This window comes from Astatotilapia calliptera, chromosome 1 (genome assembly GCF_900246225.1).
Source record: "Astatotilapia calliptera chromosome 1, fAstCal1.2, whole genome shotgun sequence".
Taxonomy (NCBI): Eukaryota; Metazoa; Chordata; class Actinopteri; order Cichliformes; family Cichlidae; genus Astatotilapia; species Astatotilapia calliptera.
Genome location: NC_039302.1, coordinates 14832259 through 14843270, shown reverse-complemented (window position 1 = coordinate 14843270; position 11012 = coordinate 14832259).

The following is an 11012-nucleotide window of genomic DNA, read 5'->3' as shown; positions in this document are numbered from 1 at the left end:
CAAGATGTGTAAATGAGCAGTGTATGACTGCATGAAAGCCAAGAGGTTTCACATCCTTCATAACATCCCCGTACACACACACACACACACACACACACACACACACACACACACACACACACACACACACACACACACACACACACACACACACACACAGAGGTGGCTGACTGATAAAACTCAGAGGTGTATCAGCATCTGCAGTGTGTGCAGAAAAGTAGATTTTTGGCTGTGATCATTTTTGTGTTTGTGAAACGTCATCTCCAGGTCAACCTGAGCAAAGGTCTCATCGGCCACCCGTAGAGGTGAGCAGGACTTGTACGCTGTCACATGCATCTTGTAAATCCTGGGTCATTAGTGAAAAGTGGCACTGGGTGGTGCTGTATTACCGCTGAGTGTTTGCTGCAGTTAAATATTTGTGCTCTGTAGGAACTCTGCACAGTTTATCCTCCCAAACGGGTTTATTAAATCAAGTCTTAATGCATCAACATCACCCTTAGAAGAGTAGCGGCTTGCACTAAACCACAATCCAAGCGATTTTAATAATGATTTACTGCTTTGTGAACTGAAGGCAACAAAACCATCTGAACAAGCCTATGGACAGCAATCTGTAATTTTTTGGCTATGGATGCAATGTATGCGCATATACATTTTTAGAATTTTAACCCTGCGTAGATTAGAGAAAATCCTGAAGAAACAGCACCCAGTTGTTGTTTTTAAAGTCATTAAATTTGTGAAAGATGGATTAAGGGCTATTCATATTTTTGCACGTGTTCTTTATTAGTTTTTCTGTAATGTAACACTGTTACTAGCCAACAAAAAAAGTGCTGCTCTCTATTTTCTTTCTGACACATGCAGTGCTGAGAATAAGGAAGAAATTAAAAGTTACAAAATGAAAGTTTTATTTGTCTCCCTCTCACATACCAAATGACATACATTCAGATTTGATTCATCCTGTATTCATAGAGCTTTTTTTTAATCTTCTCTCTAATACCAGGATTAACCTTCCACGTCAATCGCCATCTGTACAACTCAATATCACGTCTTTCTCTCTCAACTTATAGCACATCGATTCACATATCTAGACTGTAGGTTAATCTTTGTGGTTGTGCTATTAAAAAAGGGGGGAGAAAAAAACCACAAAAGGAAGGGTTAGTCTTTGTTATTTTAAGTGTGCCAATGCCCTCAGATGCTGTTATGATGCCTGGTTTGCACGTAAAAAACTAGAGATGGCACGATACCACTTTTTTATGTCCGATACCGATATCATAAATTTGGATATCTGCCGATACCGATATGAATCCGATATAGTGTTTTTTAATCAACAAAACTGTTTTTTAAAATATCTTGCTGCATTTTGCAAGTCTGCAAGTTCATACTCAAGTTTAAAACAACAACTACACTAAAGCTATTCTGTTATACCTGTATGCAAAAAAATATATTTCATAGTTCAGCAATACTGATCAATCTAATAAACTTAGACCTACACCATCCTCACTATTCTGGTATTTTAAAGAGTACTTAGCGTAAATATTAAGAAACCTAACTAATAGGGTTCCAACTCCCAGCAACAACAAAAATAAAAAATAGGGAACCACCCCTCACGCTCCACCTCATGATGCTTAATCGACGTAATCAACCTTAATTTGATGAAGTGTGAAAAAAATGCACAGAAATCAATTATTTTTCAAGAAATATTAAATAGATTCAACATCTTTCTTCAACAAAATTGCAGACTGCACAGATGGTACCTTCCCAAAGGAAAAAGTACTATAGCTTACTAGGGTATATATATTAGACTTAATAGTCACTATATACAGTAATTGACTTCTATTCATTTTACATCAAATTAAAACTTTGGGTGTCAAATAATTATTTATTAAAAGCTCGACATTTTAAATGAGAATAAGAAAGAAAAGTATGTCTTTGTGCCCCCTTTTTCCTGTTCATGCCCTATCGGCCCCCCTGGCTAAACTTTGCTAGATCCGCCCCTGCACAGTTACCAGCGTCAGCTATGTAGAAAAAGATCCTCGAGTAGAAAATAATAATAAATAAATTCTAACAACAGCTTATCAAGCTTAAACGTGCTGCTGTTGTTCAGCCGCTGGTTTCCTCTTTCTGGTGCAAAGTGGGCCAAAAACAAACAAGACAGACCGACTCGCGACAGAAAAGCCGATCAGCTGATCATTAAGCAGTTTCACGATTGAAGTAGCAGCCGGAGAGCGAGAGGCAGTCGGTTAAGCTTAACGCAGGAATGCTTTACATTCAGAGATGGACTTACACACTTGCTTTACTTCTCTCGGGGATAACTTTGTCGGAGATGAAATGCCGGGTTGCTAGCGAAGCTCCACATGCTATCCAGACCACCGACAGGTCCCGCATGCCACAGCTGCTCTATCACGTGATGCATACTGCTCCGACGTGCTAACGTTCTGAGGCGAGTTACGGCGTGTTGCAAGTTTTGTGAGGTGCTTTCGTGATATTTAATGGATCGGATTACATTTTTTATTTTTCTCCGATATCCGATCCAGTAATTTAGGTCAGTATCGGACCGATACCGATACGTAATATCGGATCGGTCCATCTCTATAAAAAACTAACACTTAGGATCGTTTCACTAATCTGCCTTTAATCAGCATCTGTCTTCTCTTCCTCTTTCTGTCAATGGCTCATCGTTGTCACATATGAACACACAGAGATAACCACACTCCTGCAGTCATATTTTGTTGTCATGAACAGGATGCATATACTGTATATATATATTCCCCCCCACCCTTTTTTTTCTGTTAATAAAATCGTTGGTTTGTAAGATTCTCAGTTTTATACCTTTTGCAGAGACATACACTTACATGCACACACTTGCAGTTAAACACGCTCTTGTGGTTTACCACAAGGGCGTAACCATTTAGCTGAACTGAAATAATGCACGTCATAAACATCTTTAAGGTCGTATTTTCCTATGTGATGCCGTGCATTGAGCTTCAAACTAACGGTGTTCTCCCTCTCCAGGTTTGGAGATGCGTCACAAACTTTGAATGAAATGTCTTGATAGCGGCGACCTGTGACTCTTGCACTGTAGTTTTACAGTGGGGGAAATAATTATTTGATACCCTGCTGAATTTGTAAGTTTGCTCACTGATAAAGAAATGAACAGTCTCTCATTTTTATAATAGTTTCGTTTTTTACAGAGAGAAACAGATAATCAGTTACGATAGCACGTTACCAGTGGTGTTCTTGGTGACTGTGTTTCAATTGCTTTCAGATCAGTAACAAGCTCCTTCTGTGTAGGTCTGGGGTAATGCACCACCGTTCTCATGATCACCCTCATTCTGTGTGGCAAGATCTCACAAGGAGCTCCGGTTCGATAGCAGTTGATGGGCATTTTATATTTCTTCCATTTCCAACAACAGTTATCACCTTCTCAACAAGCTTTCTGATGGTCATGTAGCCCATTCCAGCCGTATGCAGCTCTACAATCGTGTCCCTGACGTCCTTTGACAGCTCTTTGGTCTTGCCCGCAGTGGTGGGGAGGGTAGAATGGAAGAAACTGATTCTGTGAGCAGATGTGCATCATACACACAATGATATGAGATCAGGAGCATGTGTAATTGATTGATTGACGAATTGTAATCTGTGTGCCACATGGGCACGCAGCCAATCTGCAGCAGGCAGAATTCTGTCTCTGCTGAAGGCATTCAATACATATTTCACTCAGCGACATGCAAATCAATTTATAGCTTTTATATAATGTTTTTCTTTAGTCATATTTTATATCTCGTCAATAAAAATGAAGCTACCATAAAAAATAGAGACTGCTCATTTCGTTCTAAGTGAGCAAAGTGAGCAAACTCAGTTGTTACATCTTTGCATAAAACGGTATCAGTGTTCTCCAGTTATCTGCTGTGATAAATTACTGGGGAGTCCAAATCGCTCGTTGTCGCTAGATGCTCAAATGCAGCTGACAGGACATGTGCAACTTAAAGGAGTTGTATTTTATTACCTCACATGCTAGCAGGCGAGTTTCCCTGCAATGTAGTTATCTTCAGAGGTTATTTATGCAACATGGGTAATACCATGGTTATTATCTATGAAAATAGCCACAGACTCTTAGAGGCGCTATTCAAATGCAGGCAAATGCTCTTGTAAACTGCGTCACTGGTATTCACCCTCAGACACAATGTGTACATTCAGTGAGTTGGGGGGGGGGGCAGTCTCATTACGTGTGAGTCATTTTCCAGTAGTTTTTGATGCATTAAAACACACGCACATACAGTTGCAGATGATAAAGGCAGAGCTAATATTAAAGACATTATATAATGCTGACTGGTTTGTGTCATAATAATGCATCATTGCGTATTTGCTAATTATGATGATGGTTTATTAAAGAAAAGAAAAATCTTCACTGTAATATTCTGGTAATAGTCCTGCATTCAAATTCTCACTAAAGCAGAAGTGCAGAGGTATCAGGAAAATGTAGAGAAAATGTTGCAAGAAAAACTACCTCCCTCTTTTGAGTGCTGTACTAAAATGTACACTCAATGGGCATTTTATTAGGTACACTTTCCTAGTATCTTTTGCATTCAGAGCTGCCTTAATTCATCATGGCATAGATTCAGCAAGGTGCAAGGAAACCTTTCTCAAAGATTTTTGAGATGCCAAATTCTCACCCTATTATCTATCTGAATGTCGATGTAGAAACAGAGACAAGGCAATGTTTTTTCAGTCTTCTTCTATTGTCCAATTTTGGTGACCCCATTTTAACTGTAGCCTCAGTTTGCTCTCCTTAGCTGATCAAAGTGGCACCTGGAATAGTTCATAGTCCTGTTTTAATGTATTTTTTCCCCAGAATATTTTCTCTTTTTTCAGACCATTCTCTGTAAACCATAGAGATGGTTGTGTGGAAAATCCCAGTAAATCAGCAGTTTCTGAAATACTCAGAAAAACAGCCATTCAAAATGTCCTCATTGTCACTTAAATCGCCTTTCTTCCCCATTCTGATGCTCAGCTTGAACTTAGCCGAAATGCACTGAGTTTCTACCATGTGACTGGCTGATTTGTATTAAGCAAGCAGTTGCATACAGTAGGTATACCTAACAACACGAGTACTGTACTTTTGACATTATTAGCATGTTGTAAGCAATTTGCTGTATTCCCACTAATACATGTACCTCATGGAGGCAGAAGTAAAGTCCAGATATTCCCAGGCTGGGGATCAGTGGCTCCAAAAAGATACAAACTAAACCTGAAGATGATTATTAGTGAAGAAAAAAGACCAAACAAAGTTCGACTGCATACTAAGTCTGTGTTAATTTCTCGCACTTTTCCCCTCATTTTTGCTGTGTTGTGTCAAGAAAAGTCCTTCCATCGATTTTAACTGCTTCTCCAAGGCTACAGCCGTGGGCTACACCCCAAATAGTCTATTACAGGACTAGGGCTGCCACGATTAGTCGACTAGTCACGATTACGTGGACTATCAAAATCGTCGACGACTAATTTAATAGTCGACGCGTCATTTGAAGCTTTGTAAGATCCCAAAAGACGCAGGAATAAGTAGTAGGATTTAAGAGTGTCATAACGGACTGAAACAGAAGATGACAGCACTGCATGTACAAGGATGCCAGCTGCTGTTAAACCCCAAAGAAGAAGAAGCTGCGTCCCAGAATTCATAGCGCAGCCCAGCTCAGTTTTCAACAATGGCGGCAGCTAGGTAGTTTTAATATTACTCTTATTACGGTATTCTTTCTGGGCCACAAAGTAAACGTTTAACATGTTTTCAGGCGAGAATGTAGCTGTGTAAACCTCAAATATCTGCTCAGTTTATCAAGACACCACATATTTTCAAAAGCTCTCCGACGTTTTCAGAGACGTCTGTTACCTACCAGCTTGATAGCTAGCCGGGAGCAAGGCTCACTAGAGCCTGCGAGAACACCGGACTCTGGGCAAATCGTTTTCAAACCCACCACCGTCTTTCACTACTCAGGTTAAACATGATATATAAGTCACTTGGATAACTTTAAAATGTTATTGTTTGGCTTTTTTTAGTATTTTATTTGTTCCTGAGTAAATCGGTTTGGCTGAGATTAAAGAGATGCTCGAATATCCTCCGGTGTCCTGTTATATTTTAGATCGCAAGGAGCAGACAGCTGAGTTTATTAAACTCCACTGAAACAATCTGCAAATTTCATTAAAATTGAATAAACTATCATCCTGTCTTTATTTTTAGTTAGCACATATCTTAAACACAAGCTTTAAGCTAATGATAGTTATATAAGAGCAGACGCATGCTGGTGCAATAATCTGTACGTTTTACGTCCAATGGATGATGATCTGATTAGTCGACTAATCGCAAAAATAATCGGTGACTAGTCGACTATCAAAATAATCGTTTGTGGCAGCCCTATACAGGACTAACACAGAGAGAAAGACGAACACACCCACAACTACACTTGTGATGGTCTTGAAATAACTAGTTAAACATGTATATTTTTTTGGAGAAATCCAAATCTTTCCACACATACACCTATGTCCTCCTGGAGAGGTATTACAAAGTAATTGGAAAATAAAGCCTTCAAATTATGTAGGAAATTAATAACTACTGCCATCTAAATCTACTCAAATAAATTCTAAGTAGCTTAAAATTAAAATACTCAAGTACAAATTGACTCCAGTGTGTGTGTGTAATTTCTAATCTTGATGAGGGTTTAACATGCTAACAGGCTGATGAGACATGTAGCCTTATTAGATTTTGAGCTGTTCTAAAGTAGTCACAGTTAATCCCAGCACACCGGCCAGGAGCAGAAACACTGCAGCTAAATGTTCCTATTCCTGCTGCAGACACTGTCCGACTGTTCTTCAGCCCCACATCTCTGCTGGGCTGGGCTGCTGGGTTTATAGAGCAGCGCGGGCCAGCGCCGTTCTATTTTGAGGAATGTGGTTAAAGTGATCTCAGGGGCGTGGCCCAGTAGGCTCAAGCGTGGGCCGATGATGTGTCTTTCACCTGAACGGATCCATCTGTTATATTTAAACTTGACGTCAGAGTCAACAAGAAAAACAAGGACCAGTCTGCGATCATCTTTAACTTTCACCCAACCTGTATTTAACGTTTAAGGACTACACGCTGAATAAAATGCTGTAGGAAACAGCCCTGGAGGCAAAAATGTGAACGTAATCCATGTCAGCTGAATGTCTCCAGTCGTCAAGGCTATGTTTTACATTATGTTTTGATAGACTTTGGTGATGATTCAGATCAGCTGATGGCATTTTATTCATGTATGTACAGATTTTAAACAATGCTGTGTATGTGGACTCTATGCACTGTGACTGGGACATTTTTCTTTCATCATTTATGGTCTTTCTCTTTTTTATATTTATTACAAATATTTTATATTATATTTATAATGTAAAGACCCTACAATAATACAGAGAAAACCCCCAAAATAAAAATAAAAATTACTTTAAGCATGCACTTGGCGACAGTGGGAATGAAAATCTCCCCTTTAACAGGGCAAAACCTCCAGCAGAAGAAAACTCATGGAGGAGCAGTCATCTGCTGTGACTGGTTGGGGGTGAGGGGAGAGAGACAGGACAAAAAGAAATCCATGACTTAATCCATATTTAACTGCATGAAACACTGCGGTGCACTCAGTTCAGGCTCTGAAAGCCAAAATGATATTTGAGGACTTACTCTGTGTAAAGCTTAAATTTTTATGCATACATGTGACTGATTTTAAAACATAATACCATAGATATGCAGCATGTGCTGTCATTAAAAGTTAATCCGTGGTCCTTTACTGCTTATAGAAATGATTGTTTTGCTGTTTTTAGTAGTAAAAAATCAGGAGAGATTCATTATTGGCTCCTGCTGCTCTATGCAGAGCTGACGCTCATAGACGATGGGTTAACAACAGAGAAAGGGGGACAGATCAGAGCCGGATGTGCATGAGTGCACATGGGCAACCTAGATTTGCTCTGGTCTTATTTTTAAATCATTCACATTTCCCATTCACAGTTAATTACAATTCTACCCACCCTTATGGTGTTGCACAAATGTATGAGGAGTGATTAATGCCTACAGAAGGTGAAGAGGCAGTGCAGTTTTCTGCAGGGAATTTGTGTACACAAATGTTGTGTATCATACTTGGCTTTAAGTTTTGAGGAGGCGAGGTGAGATGATTTACATATATGCAGAGGAGGGATAGTTGATATACTGCACAAAGGATGTTGAAGATGGAGCTGCCAGGCAGGAGGAAAAGAGAAAGACCTCAGCGTAGGTTCATGGATGTTGTGATGGAGGACATTTAGAGGGCTCGTCTGGCAGAGGAGGATGTAAGGTATAGAGTTAGATGCAGGAAGATGAAATGCTGTGGTGACCCCTAAAGGGTGCTGCTGGGGAATAGCTGCAATCACAGCCTCGTAAGCTGGAAGAAGTGGTGAAGAGGGCTCTGTTAACACAGAGCACCATCCCCAGGCCCGAAGTAAATGTGGTTATCCCAGCTTAAAATTTGTGAAAAGCTGCAAAGGCACATCAATAATGTTGCAGGCCAACCTCTGCCTAAACCTTTGGTAAGGCCTTATGTGTCAGGAGTATCAGAACACATGAAACACGCTACTCCAATCAGATGTCACGGGACTCTGCAGTTTGTTTACATATTAGGGCCAGTGGCCACTCCTTCAGTGACGAGGATGTGCCTGGACAGGAAGGAGAAGTAGCCATGCTATCAGCATTCAGGTAATCAACATTTAGAGTTTGGGTAATTTGGATTAGGGGGAAATATTGTTGGGTTTTTAGCTGCTCCAGGAAGGAATGTGAAATTAAAGGAAGTTCTGAAATGGGGAAAATAAAAATAAAAACTATGAATTGCAAAGCATGTGTAAAAATGTTTATTTGTCACTCCTGTGTTTGTAAACCCGCAGAAAGTTTTTATGGTTTTCAATAAATTATGTGTCAGATTGATACGAGGAATAATAAACTTGCCAGATTTCTTGAATAAAAGCATTAAAAAGGAGCTCTGATTTGATCTGGAAAGCAAGGAGGTCATTTATGCGAAAATATATCTTTCGCCATCTTACAATGCTGTGTTTGCAGCCATTCCCCAGCTCTCGCTGAATGGTACCAATGATCGGTGGTCATGGCGATCTGCATATTAACAATCATGAAACTGAGTCATTGTTAGGCAACGGTGCTAGTTTCTTTTATTGTGTAACCTCCTCACACTGAAGAAGTCACTTGGATGAGTGATGAATTGATAACATCCAGACCAGAACACTGAAAACATACGTTTACCTTTGTAAGCCTCTGGATGATTTACATTTACATTAGCATTAAAGAACAAAGCACTCTGAGCTTTGACGGGATTAGGAAAATCTCTCTCACTAGTTATTGAGTTAAGTGAGGAATAACACGCCATGTTATTATTAAACTAGTAAACAAATATGCTTTCCTGCATTTGCGCAACGTTCCTAAGATTTAAAAAAAATCTCTGAGTGATGCTGAACAACTAGTTCATGCATTTCGGTTGAACAATTTTAATTCATTATTATCTGGTTTCCCTAAAAACTCCCTGAAAAACCCTTCAGCTGATCTAAATTCCTCAAGCAAGAATACTGACAGGGATAAGGAGAGCATATTTCTCCCTTTTTGGCTTCTCCTCACACAGAAGGTCTTGAATAATCAGGCCCGATTAGGGCTCTTCTCTCTGACACTGCAGGGTTACTTTTGGTTTGTAGAGTATTTAAAGTAGAATGGGAGGCAGAGCCTTCAGCTTTCAGGCCCCTATTCTGTGAAATCAGCTCCCAGTTTGGCTTTGGGAGAAAGACACCTTTTCTACTTTTAAGATTAGGACTAACTGTTCCTTTTTGATAAAGAATATAGTTATAGCTGAATCAGGTGACCCTGAATTCCCCTTGTAGTTACACTGGCCTAGGCTTTTGGGGGCTTTTGGAGTGGTTCTTCTTCTTCTTCTTCACTTTTTACTTTTATACACCACTTTGCATTTAATTATTAGTTATTATTAATCTCTGGCTCTCCTCCACAGTGTGTTGTTTCTGGCTGCCCCTCGCTGAGCCTCAGTCTGCCAGAGGTTTATTAGGACCGTGTCTTGGAAATCAGCCACAATACTTCCTGTAACATCGCCTTAAATCTTGTTGAATTCAGTTGTGAGCAGCTCTTTACAGCCCATACACAAAATGTACTGAAGCTCACAATACAAATTACTAAGTTGTTTCTGAGTGGTTCTTTTCCCCAAGCCACACCGCTACAACCTACATGCCAAGTCACACTTCAACCACTGACGATATTCATCTTCCTGTTTAGGTGTGGCGACACCGCTTGCAGCACAGACAGCAACAAACAGAGTTAGTTTTGTTTTGCTCTTTTATTCCCTTTGTTTTTTCTTCTTTGTGTGTTCCACATAAAATATATCCAAGAACTCATTAGAATTAGAACTTAAGTTGAAATAAAGCTTATATTCCCTTGCATTAATTTATTTGTATTGCTCTATGGATATGACAAAAATAGCTTCCAGAGGAGCCGCTTGTTTCTTTCATACTTTTAGCACATTTTAAAGCCTGTACCTTTTCACTTTTACTTGAGTAAAGAAGTGGAATCAGCACTTCAGTTTTCACCATACTCACCATGCTTTTACTTGAGTGAATACAATATGAAAAATAATTTAAAATCACAGCTCATGCCTCTCAGATGGTGTCATCTGTGGGCAACTGCTGAAATGTAAACATGATAAATGTAATAATAATAAATAAAAGTCTTTGGGACACGTGAGATTAACTTGATGCAAGGCAATGTGATATTTTCCCTTTAAGACCTTATTCCAAAGAAGGAATATGTCCGATTCAAATTTATTGTTAATATTATTTTACATGTAAAATTTAAAGCTTTTGTTTACAGCAGTTTTCCTGGTGAAAACGCTTCCGCTGCGCTTCAATCGCCCGGCACTGTTCACCCAGCATATACTAGTGGGCGGAGCCGTATAAACCACACCCCCTCTAGCGCGGCT